The following is a 17765-nucleotide window of genomic DNA, read 5'->3' on the forward strand; positions in this document are numbered from 1 at the left end:
CTCCCCTCTGGTAACTATCAGTTTGTTCTCAGTAGTCTGTTTCTTGCTCTCTCGCTCTCTCTCCCTGTCTCTGTCTCTCCCCCTCTCTCCCTCTCCTTTGCTCTTAATTCTTTTGTGAAGCTCATTCACTTTCTCAACAAATTAGGCTACTTATTAGATAACTGATTTGAAATAGGGCTCACAATTTACGATTTGTTAATAGTGATTTCATGATATGCTAACTACCCTGGAAACAGGGTAGTAGTTTTAGGGGGAGAATTAAGACATTTCATTTTTTACAAAGAAATAATGGGGTTTAGTTGTTTTAAACAACTCTTTCCCTTCCAATATGTATAGAGTTAAAGGTTCTAGATTTCTATAAAGCCACAATTTTATGGAACATTTAAGTGGCAATAATTAGGCTAGTTTTACCATCAGCTGCATGAACATCAGTGTCTATTGACACATTGTAAAGGCACAAGTAGGCATGCAGCCTGACATGCTGCTGTCTGAGCTGAGTTTTTAATAGTGCATCTGTATCATTTTTCCCAGTGGAAAATAACAGGATGTTGCCTTGTAATTTTTTTTTTACTACCCTATAATAAAATAGAGCCATAATAAATAGCATCTAAACAAATAAAGCAGATTTGGACTCAGTCCATTTTGCCTTCATCACTTAGTATGGCTCAGGCTTTTAAGTATTTGTGTATCCTAAATTGGCTTAATTGGATCAAGTGGCATTTGACTTTCTTTGCCTGCGGTGAAGTAGAGAAAGATTTTATTTTTATTTGCTGTTTAATATTTAGGTAATATTTTCAGTATATTTGCCTTTGTACTCCGTTGTGCTTATTAACACAGTTTGTCCAGAGTGTAATCTAAATTGTGCTTTTGATTAAGTTAGTTGACCTCTTAAGCTTATTGCTGTTGTGTTGTTATTGTTGCTATTATTCTTATCCCTAATGTTGATAATTAAATATTTTCAAACCAAGAGTGCTGTACATTATTAAGAATTTGTACAGTTGGCTGTGAGTGTTCTGGGAGCGGGAATAATGTTTAATTCAGTTTGGTGGTTGTTAGCTAGCCCACTTCCAGGTTTACTGTGGCTTTCTTTGCTGGATTGATTCTTGAATGAAAATGGCTATAAATAGTTTTTTTTTTAACTTGGAATCTAAATATATATAAATGTATTTTAAATTTGCATCCATTTTATTAAGTAAAGGTTAAAGTTGAAATATGGAATTTAAAAGCTGTTGCTTATTAGTAGGGATTTTGCCAGGCATTAGAAGAAAAAAATCGATTTTTGGGGGCTAAAAAATTATTTCAGCAAAGTTTTTAAACCTCTTTTCTGCTGCTATCCCAGAAATATCTTATTCATCTTTGGTCTTGATTTTTAACCATAATAACCATAGCATGCTAGTCTTATAGTTATAATAGGTATATAATCATGTAAGAGAAGATCAATATATGACTGTTTTACATAAAACATGGTCATTTAGTTTTAAATACTATTTTGAAGGACGAAGAAACATAGAGTTTATTTCTTTTATAGTGATAAGTATAGTTATATTTGCGTATTTTATCCTATACAATTTTGAGAAATTAACTTTGTTAGGAGGGAAAGTAGCAAAAATGGAAAACCTTTTCTATTTAACTATTAGTATTTTCTTTACATCTTCTGCATGTGTACTTCAAAGTAAATTGGTTATATTTAGTAATAATGTAAACTAAATTCAATACCAGGTAAATTTAAAAAATAAACTTAATCAGACTCTGTGTTGAGTGCGAAGCCTGACCTGGGGCTGGATCCTATGACCCAGAGATCATGACCTGAGCTGGATGCTCAACTGAGTGAGCCATCCAGGTGCCCCAACATTTATTATTTTTAAAAGCCCTGTGAAGAAATATGCTCCTCCAGCTCCCCCAAAAAGAAACAACTAATTAAAAAAAATTCTAGTGGACACTGTTTGGAAGGAGTGATATGGATTTCCCCTTCATGGGTATGTGATCTTTAAATAACTTAAAATATGTATTTATCTTCTCATCTTTTTCTATATATAATATATAGAAATAAAATAAATATACTTAAAAGTGATGTCCTCAAAAGGAATGGGTAAAATACACACAAACATACACATATCCTTTATACTTTACCAAGGCTGTTAAATTTTAATTGTCTATATAATACCTGTAAATTTGACCTTGTTGATTTATGATTATTTTGAATTGTACATGAGTAAAACTTCAGTTATATAGAGTCTTGCTTGGGTGGGGGCTTCTTTGGGTACAGAAAATTTTCTGAAAAATTGAGGCAAACATCCACCCAATTAAAGAGTTTGTAAAACTCCAGGTGTTTGACAGAATGAGGTTTATCTGAGGCGCAATTATTGCTAATTGAATAAAAACTCTTTCCACAGTGCCTTCGGAGTAGCTTTCAGTTTTCCTCAGATCTTTGTGTATTTGTGGTAGATGTTTGTGTGCAGCTTCTGCTTTTGATTTCTCATTGTTAGATTACTGGAGAACATAAAGAATAACTACATCTTGATTAAAGGCCTCTCTGCGAGTCAAGTTCATTGAGTGTTAGTGCAGTGTGAGATTTTTTTCTTTTTTCTTTTAAATGTATTTCCTGATTTAGGACTGTATGTTAAATTGGTCTGATTTCCAGATAGTGGAGTCTCAGATAAGGTACTTATTACTGTGTAATGTAAAGCATACCATTTTCAAGATTTCAGTATTGAAGATTTTCTGCTTGAAATCTTACAAAAAGTGGGAAATAAAGCTTCGTGTAATGAACTACAGACAATGCAAGAATGGGCCAGAAAAAAGAGGAGAAAGCAGAGTAGCAGTGCAATGGAAATCTGATATTTGATATGTAAGCTAATCCCTTTTAGTTCTCCAGCTAGATTTTTTTTTTTTCACTTGCTCAGAAGCATTTCTTCCTTCTTTCTGCTTTTTGATCCCACACCCTACCCCCTGCACAGTTGGAAAGTCCCCAGAGGACTTTGGCAGAGGTCATTTCTCAGAAGCTTTTTAAACTTTGGTTAGAATACATTCATTGATTTTTTTTTTTTTTTTTTTTAATGACCAGAGGAATGAGGATTTTTGGAAGAAGCTTATCTGAGATGCAGCGTCTGGCTTGGCAGTCCAACTCTTTTAAACCTTTGAGAACACTTCATTAGACACCAGGTTCTCATCCTTAGTAAAACTTAGGATTCTGGCATACTGGATTTTCTTTGGAATTGATTATCAGCTGACAATTTGGCCTCATAGACATGGGAGATAAAAATCATTTTTCTAGAACAGAAACTGCATAAATGTATAAAAATCCAATCATGAGTCTGTAGAAAATATTTGGTAGTATGTGTTGGCACAAAAACTTATTCTTAAGCTATTTTCACTATATGAGATAGTTTGAGATTAAATTGTTGTTACTAGAATAGTCATGAAGGGAAAGTACGTTTTTGTGAGCTAAAAACCTGATAATTGGGGTGCCTGGGTGGCTCAGTTGTTGGGCATCTGCCTTTGGCTTAGGTCATGGTCCCAGAGTCCTGGGATCAAGCCCACGTTGGGTTCCCTGCGCAGCGGGAAGCCTGCTTCTTCCTCTCCCACTCCCCCCTGCTTGTGTTCCCTCTCTCACCGTGTCTCTCTGTCAAATAAATAAAATCTTAAAAACAAAAAACAAACAAAAAAACCGTGATAATTAAGGAGACGATAATGTTTAAAGAAAAAGATCTTTTCATATATCAGAACTTTCATTTTTAGGCATTTTTAAAGTTCCTCATTTAAATTTTTAAAATGAAACAGAACAAGATATAAGTAATGGGGTGGTTATCAGTGTGTTCTACCAATAAATGATTATTTAAAAGTATAGAATGTAGGCATATTTTATTATAAATGAAAGTAGCTTGGTAACTCCTATTATAGACTTTGGAAACTATAGGATGCAAATATGTGTAATTATAGGCACTTTTGAGGGGTAAATGCACAGATTAATTTGAATGATTGCTTTTTATATTGATAACTTAAAAGCTGTTTCTCAAGCAGAGAAAGAAAAAAACTACATTGCTGAGGAAATAATCTTCCTGGACACCCAAGAGTCCTTAGGGTTAGAGTAGCAGGCTGCATAGTCCTTACCCAGGAATAAGCTAAAGCATTGGTTGATTCAGTCCTAGGCTAAACTCAGAGAAAGAGGTATTTGTGGGTTTAAAAGCTTTGTTTTAGTTTTGGATACCTGGGAAAGACTAATGTCTTTGCCTTCTGGTATGTTTATCAGCTGAAGGCATATATCAGAAACAGATCCCTGGAAGAAATATCATTCAAGGGCATCACCTTAGCACATACCTGCTGGGATGAGGAGTTTTGGGGTTATGCATGCCATGGACTTCTGATGAACTGATTCATTAGGGCATTGCTGTTTCTGTGAGAGAAGAAACAATCTGTGTGTAATTGAATTGCAAATGAACGGAAATAATTAAAAGACCTAATCTTTTATTTTGATTTTAACAAATAAGAACTCTTTTCTGTGGAGACAGGGTCTTTGTACATGTTGCTCTAAGGCTTGATATTGCCCCGTGGCTGGTATATAGTAGACACTGATGAAGGGTTCTTCTTTTTTCCTTCCCTGTCCTGTCCGATATATTCTGTGCTATCTTCTGCTCTCCTCTGTATGCAAGCAGGCAAACTGCCACCATCATAATTTTTCCCTATCTTCCATTAATTATGACTTCTTTTAATAGCATCAAAACAAAATGTAAGAGGTTCAATCTTTTATAAGTGAAAATGTGTATAATATATTAAGTTTTCAAGATTATTTTGTGTTTTGGATTATCAGCAGTCCTTTCCCTCAATTAATAAACTATGAGTTTTCTATGTAATATATATTTTTAATATCATAGATCTGTTGGCTATTCCAAAAAATACCAATTATGTTTTTCAGCAAAGGAGGGTTATGAGTAATTTAATGTTACCATGTTAAAGATGAAATCCTAAGGGTTAGAAAAGGTAAGGGATTTTTAATAACAGAATAAGTAGTGGGAATGTTTTCGTTTTATAATTTTCTGGTCACACATTTTTCCCTTTCATTCTTCCCTTCTTTTTGCTTAATTTGCTCTTCTTTTCTTACTTTTCTTTCTTCTTAAGTGTTTAAGGCTATAAATTTACTTTTAAGCACAGCTTTAGCTGCATTCCATTAAATTATGATATGCTCTGCTTTAGTTTTCCTCAGTCGAAAAATATTTTCTAATTTATTTTCTAATTTCTTTGATACATGAGATACGTATAAGTGTTTTTTTAATTTCCAAATATTTGGGGATTTCCAAAAAAAATTAAATTTCATTCTGTTTTGGTCAGTCTACTTTTATGATTTCAATTCTTTTAAATTCATTAAGGTTTGTTTTATGACCTAAGAGTCTAGCTGGAAGTTGTGGGGTGAGAGAGTAGAATTTCCAGGCAAAAATACTACAGGATTCCCACTGTTCTTATTAAAAGTAGGGTAATTTTTCTGGCATAAACCCTTAAATTGATTGGATGACTGGTCAGTTTCCATAGTCCTGAAATGTTGTTGTCAATTTTGTCCAGTTTTATGTTGATAGAAAATTGCACCTGAGACACCCTCCTTTATACAATGACTTACATTCTTGGGGGCTGAAAATGATCACATGTGGAAATTTGGCACATTGAGGACTAAACTTTGTACTCTTGATTTAAATGCACCAGAAGTTACAGACCTGTTTGTACCTAAAGTGTGGAGGCTAATTTCATTGGAGAATGAGACCTTAGCATAATGTTAGCATGGCATTCAAAGTATAAGTGTAGAGAACTGTACAGAACAGTTCTTGATACATTAACAAGCCACTCTATCTGGAATAATCTGTCTCAGGAGCCAGTCAGCAACCTCAACTTGCTGATGTGGAAATTCTGTCTGGTGGAGTAGAGCAGTGTCAAAAAATGTTCTTAATAGAAAATAATGTATTCATCCTAGAGGGTCTTGAAAAACCAGATCCTGTAGAAAACAACATAGTGTTTTGTGGATTAATGAGCAGAAACCATCATGGGAAAAATGAGGTCTCAGGTTATTCTGGCAGCTGTTTGCAAGGAGTGGGGATAAAATGGTGCTATATGAATGAGAAGGTGCTATTCTTGAACCTTGCAATATTCCAAGTATGGGGGCCAGTGGTGACAGCCTGAAGTGGCAGGAGGCCAGACTAAGTGTGAAATGCCTTGGGATCTTGTTTAAGCACCATCACCTGATAACCATGATAATCTTTATCAGTTGCACCTTCTAATCTGTAAAATTACTGGAAATAAAAATGAAAAACAAATTTGAAGAGTCTACTGAGGAAATGTGGTACATGATAATGGTTATTGATATGGAATGAAAGTAGAAGGTATTTGAAGATAACTGGTAGATTGAGAAACTGAGAGGGGGTAGTTGGAAAAATGATTTGAACATCATAACTAAAGAGGTAGCATTGGAAAACCTAGTTGAAGATGTGGAGATGGAACCTAGTTGAAGATGTGGAGATGAAATGTCATAATGCAGTTAATGTGTCTGTTTACTGCATTTTGACTCATATTTACTTATTTCACTTCCAAATATTTGGAAATGATAGATGGAAGGCTATATACTTCTTTTTACAGGTAATGAAACTGTGGCACCTAACATTTAACTGTTTAGTTCTAAAAATGATTTAAGGACTCTCATAGACCAAAACAAAACAAAATATATTACCTTACAAATAGTCCACTAATTCACTGTATTTTTAAAAAATCTGTTTTCACTTTTCTTAAAAAAACAACAACATAGCTGTCATCTTAGGCTGCAAAACATCTTTTAACTGACACTAGAATGATCTTTATTTTATTTTATTTTTATTTATTTCTTAAAGATTTTATTTATTTGTCAGAGAGAGAGAGAGAGAGAGCGCAAGCAGGGGGAGCAGCAGGCTTCCTGCTGAGAAGGAGCCCAATGTGGGACTCCATCCCAGACCCTGGGATCATGATCTGAGCCGAAGGCAGACCCTTAACCAACTGAGCTGCCCAGGCATCCCTAGAATGATCTTTTTAGGGTATGTTTGTACAAATGAATTCTTCATTTCTTCCTGAACCTTTATTGGAAAGTTCAGTAGGAGATGTAACATAAATTAATGCCTCACAGACCAAGACAATAAAATATATTTTCATCTTAATTCCAGACTAATTTTTACTTTGATTTCCTGGAATCTCATTTAAATATTAGAATGCCAAGGTACCTTCAAAAAATAATCAGTGTTATGAAATTCTGAGATGATTATTCCCGAAAGAATTCATTTACAGAAAATTACTGTTTATCCTTATAAACATCCTCTTTTCAGATATGGGCAGTGATAGTCAATATAATGCTGTTTGAGAAGCTGGAGGGTATAGACTGAATTTGGATTACTTATATTCACATTCTGGCTTTGCCACTCAATGTCTCAGAATATTTATTTGTAAAATAAACAAGGTAATGTTCATACTAACCTCAGGAATTTTATAAAGGTAAAGTGAGAATATAAAGTCCTTAAAACCTTAAAAAATTTAAGGTTAATGGGAATATAAAATATTCAAAAATATGAAGTGTTTAACATTTAAAAATAATACAAAAATGTCTGAAGAATATAGTCAGTTTCTTTCTCTCTCTTTCAATCTTTTCTCACCCCTCAACCGCAAGGTAAGGATAAACTCTGTGAATGCTGTTTTTGTCTGTTTAGCTCACTCCTGAATCCATAGCACCTAGAACTGTGCCTGGGCACAGAGTATATATTTGGTGAATGAATGAATGAATGTTGCTCTACTTTTTAAACTTGATGTCTCATGATTAGAAAATTTGTTTTGAACATTTTTCTTTATTATGTATTCCCTTTTTTAGTTGGTGAATCAAATCTTATAATTTTATTTTCCATTTTTGCTGTCTTATATATCTGCTTGTTTACAAGGTTTTTTCTAAAGGATGGATTAATTTAGCTTTTAATTTTTAATTAAAGCAATCTAGTATTCAGGTATTTCCATCTGATTTGCAAAGCATAGAGTGAACTGCAATAACTGCTAGGAAATTTCTTTTTCTGTCACTTTTGAATGGTGCTGAAAATATGAAGATATAAACACACCCAATTTTCTATCCTTTCTGAGTGTTTCCTTCGAAGTAGTCAAATTATTCAAATAATTATTCTAATAGCTCCTTTTAACATCCCTTTTAGTACAAGTTTACTAAATATGAAAAGAAATTCAGGTTAACACTTTATGCTGATAGAAGAGTATCACTTGATATGTATACCTTTTCTTCCCTTCTGTTTGGTTTTCAATTCCCTTTAGCCAGCTATTCCCCTTTTCCTTCTCTGTGATTTACCTCTGACCTGGTCTCCTTCCCCTTAGGAAGCTGTGACCCGGTGTAAGCTTGTTCTTCTGTCTGAGTTGTTGGCTCTCTGAGTTGTCTACTAACTCTGAAGTGCCTGAAGGGGCAATAATTGGATGAAGCATTGAGACACTGAATAGCCAAATTGTAAACTGAAGATTCTCTGATCTTCTGAGCAAAAGGAAAATGGACCTATAAAGATAGTTATGCAAACAAACTCAAAGACATACAATGGTGCATTTTTGTTCTTGGTCTCAATTTATGTGAGACCAATACAGTTTCCAATAAATACTTAGAATTTTTTTTAAACTAAAAAGAAAATGTTTTGTTTACCCAGTCAGCATTTTTGAGGCCCTTTTAAGTGTTTGGTTCTTTAGGGTGGGGTGATACCAACTGAAGAAGTAGTCACAGTCTCTGTTCTGAAGCAATTCACATTACAATGTACGGGTTCAGCCATATAGAAGAATATACACAGGGGTATGGGAGCATCAGGGAACATAAGATTTGTTCTGTCTGTGGGTAGTTGGTTTGGTGCTGTTAGTGAGAACTTTGTGGAATAAGTCATGTTTGGATATCAGAATTTATTTCCTAATTGAGAGAAACAAAATCTACTGAGTGAGGATAATTCTAGGAGAGCCTGTGCTATCATTACCCATGATTGTTCAGACATGTAAAATATTTGTAAGATTGGATGGGCTTATTCTTCAAAAACTGGGAAACAATACCTTATGTGTACAGCCAAGAAATTGCCTAAAAATTGCTCTCAGTTGCCTGTTCAAGTAGTCAGGCATACCATTCAGATACGGAATGGATTGCTCTTGTACAAATCCTCACTAATTGAGCAAATATGGGTGGGTACTCACTAGGAAAAATATAGTTTAAAAAAACTCAAGCAAAATATAATGCTTTTATTAATGAATATTTTTACACTAATTTGTTTTCATATATATCTGATGGTAATCAATAGTGATTCTATAAAGGAGAACTTAATTTTAATTTTATGCTAATGAGTTTCTGCATATATCTAATTCCTTATCCATTTGGGAACAAGATTATAGAATAGATACTAGATTTTGTCATTGTTTTGGCACATATATGATCCCTTAACGTTTTGCTAATAGCATACTACTACGAATAGCATAATAAATACCAAGTATCATAATAATTAACTAATGCAGCTGATGCTCCTATAAAGCACTTAAATAGACTCACTAGAAAGTTTAAAACCTTCGGAGGGGGAGATGAACCATGAGAGACGACGGACTCTGAAAAACAAACTGAGGGTTCTAGAGGGGAGGAGGGTGGGGGGATGGGTTAGCCTGGTGATGGGTATTGAAGAAGGCAAATTCTGCATGGAGCACTGGGTGTTACGCACAAACAATGAATCATGGAACAATACATCAAGAACTAATGATGTAATGTATGGTGATTAACATAACAATAAAAAAATTAAAAAAAAAAGTTTAAAACCTGATATGACCAGTGCAGAGCCATTAGAAAACATTGAAATCCCAAAGAAACTTCTTTGAAGGATATTACTCTTTTTTTCCCCCTTTTTGGTAAAATGTCTGGCATGTTGATATTAGTTTAATAAAAGAAATAGAAAATATTTTGGCAATTTAAAGAAAATGAAGACTAGCAGTCATCCCTGTAAATATACCATTTAGTAAACTCTTTGTTTATTCCTTTCTATTATATTTTTCCTTTCTATTATTTTTAAAATCTGAATTTGTTTAAACTATTGTAATCATGGTCTCTGTCTATGTATATAAATACACAGAGAGCATATTTGGTATATATGATTAAGTGGCAAGATATATATTAAGGTGTTTTTCAATTTTTTTTCACAGCAGTTCTTTTTTTAAATTTTTTTATTTTTATTGTTATGTTAATTACAATACATTATATCATTAGTTTTTGATGTAGTGTTCCATGATTCATTGTTTGCATATAACACTCAGTGTTCCATTCAGTATGTGCCCTCTTTAATACCCATCACCAGGCTAACACAGCAGTTCTAATGGTAAAAGTGATTAAACACATCCCAGGATCTTATTAGAAATATCTGTTGCAGGGGCTTCTGGGTGGCACAGTCAGTTAAGTGTTGGACTCTTGATTTCGGCTCAGGTCGTGATCTCACGGTCTTGGGATTGAGCCCGGAGTCAGGAGGCTGTCCCCACCCTCCGCGGGGAGTCTGCTTGAGGATACTCTCCCTTAGCCTCTGCCCCTCCCCCTGCTCATGTGCATGCTCTCTTTCTTGCTCTCTCTCTCCAAAATAAATAAATAAATCTTTTAAAAAATAAATAAAAGAAGATGTAAGTTTTTAAAATAAGTTCTATGAGCTCTAAGAAACTTTCTGGTTTCTAGCAATGGACACTTTTTTTTTCCTTTAAGATTTATTAATTTGAGAGAGAGAGAGCATGAGCAGGAAGAGCAGAGGGAGAGGGAAACAATCAAGCAGACTCCCCACTGAGCACGGAGCCTGTCCTGGGGCTTGATCCCAGGACCTTGAGATCATGACCTGACTGAAATCAAGAGTCAGTCGCTTAACCCAGTGAACCACCCAGGTGTCCCTTGCATCTTTTTTAAATTAGGAAGATATTTAAATTCCCGTACCTAATTATTCCTAGTGAATGATACAGTAAATTAGATGGTTGAAGAAGATGTGTCAGAGGTAAATAGAATTTCATTTTTTATACCATGGTTCTGCTGCTATACCCCAAGCATTGTGGGGAAAAAAGGCACTTGACCAATAATAAGAAATAAATGAGTATACCCAAATAGTCCTAAAAGTATAACCATAAAGTATGATTTTTTCTCATCATCTAATGTATTTTTTTTTACAGAGATGTTTAAATGTTCAGTAAATCGGAGGAAAAGAACATGGACTTTTAGCTACTGAAGAGCAAATTAAGGTAACTATTAGATAATTTTTGCCAATCATAATTGTTAGTAATTTCAAAGTGTATTTAATATGTTTCCATTCAAGTTTGTATATGTTTTTATGAGGATCATATTGAAAAATTTTTAATGAGTTACTTAAATGGAATTCTGTATATTTTTGGGAAAATAAAATTGATATTTCTTGTGGACAAATAAATTTACATATTTAAATTTACATATTTGTCCATAAGAATTGTCAATATTATTTTCCCAAAAATATACAGAATTCCATTTAAGGAGGCATACTCTAGCTAGATGAACAATAAATGCGTTCTTAATAATTTATATTCCATATATTAATAACATAAATGATTTGCATCTTCTTCAGCAAATTATTTGAAGGCAAGTAGGTCTTTATATTAATCAACCAACGTTAAAATTGGAATTTCCTTTGTTCTTGAAGTTACCATGTTAATTTCTGTAAAGTGACTTTGTAATATCTAGAATATACATTATTATAAATATACATCTTAAAAGCAGAAATACCAATTTTCTTATTCCCATTAAATCATGTTCATTTAATTTTGAGTTGTTGATTTAATGGTATGTATTATAAATTGTTATAAGTCTATTTTCAAAGATTCTGTACTTTTTACTTGAAGAGTACTGAGTAATTTAAGACTATAAAAATATTGCACTCACCTCTGTAGGCAGTAAAATTTCCAATTGATATTCCTTCTTTTAGATATTTTTGCCTTAATTTCTTTGCCACTGCTTTCTTTAGCACATTCATTCACATAGGCAAACATTATTTCCTATTTCCCACAGTAGATATGATTGAATCTCCTTTATTTGTATTTACTAGCTTATGTATACATTAACATATAAATTTTGCAGACATTCTTTTACTATGTTGAATATGAAATGGGTTTTTGGTTCTTAGTGATATAAATTAGTTAAATTAACAAAAACACACTGATTCAATCGTTTTTGTTTTTGTTTTTTTTTTTTCAAAATATTTAGCCACGCAAGGCTGAGATATGCTTGCTCTGGAGAAGTTAAATGCTGGTGGGAAAGATACGAAACTCTATAGAAATTACTGTTTACATTTTGTAAGAGTCACTGGCAGACTGTTAAAGAAACAAAAGTGGGAGCAAGTCACTTTTGCTGGAGTCTCTTGAAATCTTCATACAAGTTATGAAATTCACTGAGGGGCCGTTGAGGCAGAGAAGGTGAGGTCATGCATTCCAAGCTAACAGAAGAGCTTATGAAAGAGTACACAAAAGAACAAGGAATGGCCATTGAAAGATTGATATTTCTAATGTTGCTGAAGGATTACTCATGCGGTGGGACAGTGTTAGGAGATGAATATGGAAAAGTAGGTTTGGAGCAGCCCATGCAAGTATCATGTTTGCTGGACTAGAGCTTAATTTTCTAGCCAAGATGTCTCCAGAGTGCTTAAGGGTATTTGTAGGGTTGTGAGAAGAAAATTTCAGAACCTCTCCTTGATACTCATTTTCATCACAAAATATAAGAAGGAATTAAGACCTTATAATATTTAACATAATGACAGCTACAGGCACCAAAATATGAAGTTTTTAGAGGATTCATGGGATTTTTTACAGTGTTAAATGATTAACAGTGTTTGTTTCATTGTTTTTTGTGATATGATTTATATACCATTAATCCACTCTTTTAAAAAGTATACAATTTAGTGTTTTTTGGTATATTCACAAAGTTGCATAACTATCACTACTATCTAATCCAGAACATTTTTATCTAGATTATACCCTGAGCATTTACTCACTTTTGCCTCTTTGCCCTGTTCCTTGGCTACAGCTAATATACTTTCAGCTTCTATGGATTTACCATAAAAAATGGAATCATACAATACGTGGCTTTTTGTACCTACCCTCTTCACAATGTTGTCGGGTTTTACCCTTGTTCTGTGAATCAGGACATAATTTTTTTATGTCTGAATAATATTCCACTTTATGGACATACCACATTTTGTTTATCCATTTATTAGTTGATGGACATTGGGGTTTTTTTAATACTTTTTGTCTATTATGAGTAATGGCTGCTATGAACGTTTGTATACAAGTTTTTATGTAAGCATATGTATTCATTTCTCTTGGATATATACCGGTGGTAGAATATATGGTAACTGAATGTTTTACCTTTTGAGGAACTAACAAACTGCTTTCCAAAGGGGCTGCACCATTTCACATTCTCCCCAGACATGTGTCCTGGTTTCACCCTATCCTTGCCAAAAGTTATTGGAATTTTGATTATAGCCATCCTAATGGAAGTCAGGTTGTATCTCACAGGATTTTGATGGCAGTGATTGTTTTTAAGGATATTTTAGTGTACTGATATTACATGAGTTTGGATAAGTGCATTAACTGAATTAATGTCAATTTTTAACTAGACTGCTCATATTTAGACAATTGATTTTAGAAGTGTTAAATAAAGATTACAAACTGAAGAGTATTTGATAACTACATGCCCAAATAAATAACAACAACAACAAAAAATGGTGGGCCGCATGGGTGGCTCAGTTGGTTAAGCATCTGATTCTTGATTTTGGCTCAGGTCATGATCTCAGAGTCATGAAATTGAGCCCTACATCGGGCTCTGTGCTCAGCACAGAGTCAGTTTAAGATTCATTCCCTCTCCCTCTGTCCCTTCTCTACCTGCTTGCACTCTCCCTCTCTCTCTCCAAAAAAGAAAATAAATTAATTAAAAAATAACAAAAAATGGCAGAGCTGATATTTTCTTTACTTGTATTATGGGATATATTTTCCTGATTTATTATCTAATGTAAATATTAATAATCTATTTAGAATTATTATGGATAGCTAAAAACTAAAATAATCAAGAAGACTATAAAATAGGGATTGGTCTCTTATAAGTCATTAAACTTGTGCTAAGAACAAATTTTGTCTTGACTATAAGTTAATGGTAGAACACAGCAACATGAATACAAGACTTAATAACATCTGGAGCACAAATAACCAGGTCTTTTTAGCAGTGTTTAAAGTCATGTTCAATCTAGACATGTACGAATTTTAACTGAACTTTGATAGATGTTTAGAAGCCTTATTTGAGATTTCCTGCAGAGGAGAAATAAAAGCATTGGAGAAAGCCTAGAACTTTCTGCTGTGTTCAAAATGGCTAAAATCGCACATGAAAAATTATATGGCAACAATAAAAATGTATTACTTTCTCAGTAAGTACTGTTGGAAGATGATATTAAAAATACTGCTTTTATCAAAAAAGTATTCAAACAAATTATGTTGCATGAAAGATTCACTTTATTTTTCTTTAAGATTTTGTTTTTTTATTTGACAGAGAGAGTAAAAGAGAGAGAGAGCACAAGCAGGGGGGAGTGGGAGAGGGAGAAGCAGGCTCCCTGCTCAACCAGGAGCCAGGTGCAGGGCTCCATCCCAGGATCCTGGGTTCATGACCTGAGCTGAAGGCAGATGGTTAACCGACTGAGCCACCCAGGTGTCCCTGAAAGATTCACTTTAAAGTTTGTGTATTTCCATATCAATTTATGTAAATTTATATTTGCTAGATTTTCAAAAAATCAGGATTATTTATGCATAATTCATACATAGTAAAATCACTCTTTTTAATGTCCAGTTCTGTTTTGACAAACACATAAGGTTGTGTAAGTACCACCAAAATCAAGAGAGAGAATATATCTGCCATCTCTGGAAGTTCTCTTCTGCCCTTCTGTAGTTCCCACTTCCCACCACTATAGCCCTGAGAACCTCTAGCTTCATTCTATTTTAGTAATGAAATATAAAACCAGTCCTGAGAGAAAGCAGCAAAGAGGTCAAGTTTTAGAGACAGACACGATATATGACCTTGGAGGTGTTGCTTATCCTCTCTGGGCTTCAGTTTCCTTATTTTTAGTATGGGGTTAATAAAATTATGTACCGTATATCATTTAAAATAGAGCTACACATAACTAAGCACTTAGAAATACTAAGTGCTTGGTAAAATAATTTTTTGAACCTCAAAGGAAGGATGTACTGTAGAAAATACATTTTCCACAGTAAATGACCTCTGAATGGATTTTTATCCATTAAAAATATCCATCCAATAAAAAATATTTTATCCATTCAATAAACAGTAATTTATTTATTTATTTGACACAGAGAGAAAGTGCACAAGCTGGGGGAGGAGTAGAGGGGAAAAAGGAGAGAATCTCAAGCTGAGCACAGAGCCCGACATGGGGCTCGATTTCACCACTCTGAGATCATGACCTGAGCTGTAATTAAGAGTCAGATGCTTAATTGACTGAGCCACCCAGGTATACCTCTTTGGATGGATTTAATCACAAAATGTCAAATCGAGGTTTCCGAAATAATTATAAATAAAGTAATAAATAACAATAAGGACCTTTCATAAACATCACTTTCAGAAAACCTTTGCTTAATAGCTCTGTTCTTCCGACTCCTTGGGCATAAATCCTTGGAGTGAATCTTGAATTTTCTTTTGTACACATTGCACATCCATCAGCACATACTATCTGACCACTTCTGAACATCTCCTTGGCTATTATCTTGATCCAGATCACAGTGCCCTGTTGCCGAAAGAATTACAGTAGCCTTCACTTTTCCTTGCTACATCATTTCCCCTGTACAGCGCTCATCCCTGGTCCATTTTCAGTCTCCTCTGCATTCCAGCTATCCTGGCTTCTTTGCCATTTGCTGAACGCACTAGCCCGTTCTACTTGGGGTCCTTAGCCTATTGGTTGCTCACCCAATCGCCATTCTCTCCATGCTTATTTCCTAGGCTTTAAATCTCCTTTTCTCATGGCAGCCTTCCCTCAACATCATATTTAAAATTGAAGTTGCCTGGGCTACCCCTTTGCATTCCTCTCCTGCTTTATTTTTCTCCTGACATATTATCACAGTACACACAATTTTGTTTATTGTCTCTTCCCATTAGTTAATATATTCTAAATATTTTCTCTTTATAACACCCTTTTAGTTTCTATTTTTAAGTGTCTTTTATATTGGACAACGGACCTTGATCATGGATACTAGAAAGGTAGACAATGTGGGTGACTGCAGCTACGGGCAGGAGGATTTTCTGGGAAATATATGAAATGACTCAGGTAAGGTGATGAAGACTTGGTTTAAGGCAACAACCTTGAGTGGATTGAGTGGTAGTAATACCTTTGAGACTATTTAGAAGGTGAATTTACAGGTCTTAGTGACTGACTGCATTTTACTAGTGAGGGTTGAAGTCTCAGTAGGACGAGACCGAGGTTTGAAATGGCAACCCAATGGCCGGTGGCACCATTTACTGAGCTTTACAGAGTAGGGTTCTTTCTTTGTGTGTGTTTTTTAAACAATAATAATTTACTGTTTTTTTACAGAAATAACATCCACAGCTAGGTGTTAATTTTTATCTCTAGATAGGAGTGATCTCTACTAATATAACACCTTGAACCGAAGATCATTGTCTCATTTTGTACCATTTGTTCATAGAAAGTAAAAAAAAATTTTTTGGTTTGCTATGAAATTACATTTTATAATTAATTTCAAAACCAGTCAGAAAGTGCAGGATATAAAAACTGGCCATGGGCAGAGTAAAAGCACATTAATTATTCAGACAGTCATCCCTGCTTATTCCATTCTTGGAGATATAGTGGCTGTCAGAATCTGTCAGCTGTAGAGTTAGTGCCCTTCAAAATTTACATGCATAAATGGTGACCTTTGAAAAATTTGCATAAAGATAAGTCTGGCATTCCAGTGATAGCTGCCAGTCAGTTGAGCAAAGCAAAAGTTGTCAACCACTACTTAAACCACAGAATGGGCCGTGAAGCAGTAAACAAAAAATGGAGTACATACAAAACGACAAGTAGGACTTTTTTCACCAAAAATGAAAATAAAACTTTTTAAAAATATTTTATTTATTTATTTGAGAGAGAGAGCGTGAGCATGAATGGGGTGAGGGGCAGAGGGAGAAGCAGGCTCTCCACTGAGCAGGGAGCCTGATGCGGGGCTCCATCCCTGGACTCTGGGATCATGGCCCTAGCCGAAGGCAGATGCTTACGGACTGAGCCACGCAGGGGCCCCAAACCTTTTTAATAGAGTTTTACAAAGTCTAAATGAGTTATAACCAATAACTTAATATCTTTGGGTCAGTATTTTCAGTAAACATAGTTTTATTCACTAAATGTTTTTGCTAAAACTTTTATATCTTAAAAGTACTTAACTAAGTTTTAATCATTTAAAAATGTTAATTAGATTTTATATTGTAAAACTGAAACATACTCATAGAAAATTTAGAAAATATTGCAAAAAGAGAATATTAGTATTACCCATAGTCCCATACCCAGAGGAAACCATGGTCAACATTTTAGTGTATATTCATAGTTTTCTTTTAAATAGAAAATATACATACACGTATATGAGGATAAAAAACATATTTAACTACCTTTTTAATGTCATCTTACTACATTTTGCTTATCATGAGTACTACTGAGATACATATTTATATACATCTTTTT

General features: G+C 34.2%; 1 protein-coding gene across 6 annotated transcripts in view; it reads left to right on the top strand.

Moving 5' to 3' along the window:
• ADGRL3 (adhesion G protein-coupled receptor L3) overlaps positions 1–17765 on the top strand; it is a 790703-nt gene that overhangs the window by 159225 nt on the left and 613713 nt on the right. For 5 of the 6 annotated variants that reach the window (XM_073891741.1, XM_073891740.1, XM_073891744.1 and 2 more), the window contains exon 2: positions 11194–11262. The gene's annotated coding sequence lies outside the window, so the exon portion shown is untranslated. Of the gene's footprint in view, positions 1–11193; positions 11263–12350; positions 12463–17765 lie in introns of those variants that run through there. The other variant, XM_073891743.1, reaches the window with a different exon arrangement.

This window comes from Callorhinus ursinus, unplaced genomic scaffold, assembly GCF_003265705.2.
Source record: "Callorhinus ursinus isolate GAN/ISIS: 27379988/994484 unplaced genomic scaffold, GSC_fseal_2.0 scaffold4, whole genome shotgun sequence".
Lineage (NCBI taxonomy): Eukaryota > Metazoa > Chordata > Mammalia > Carnivora > Otariidae > Callorhinus > Callorhinus ursinus.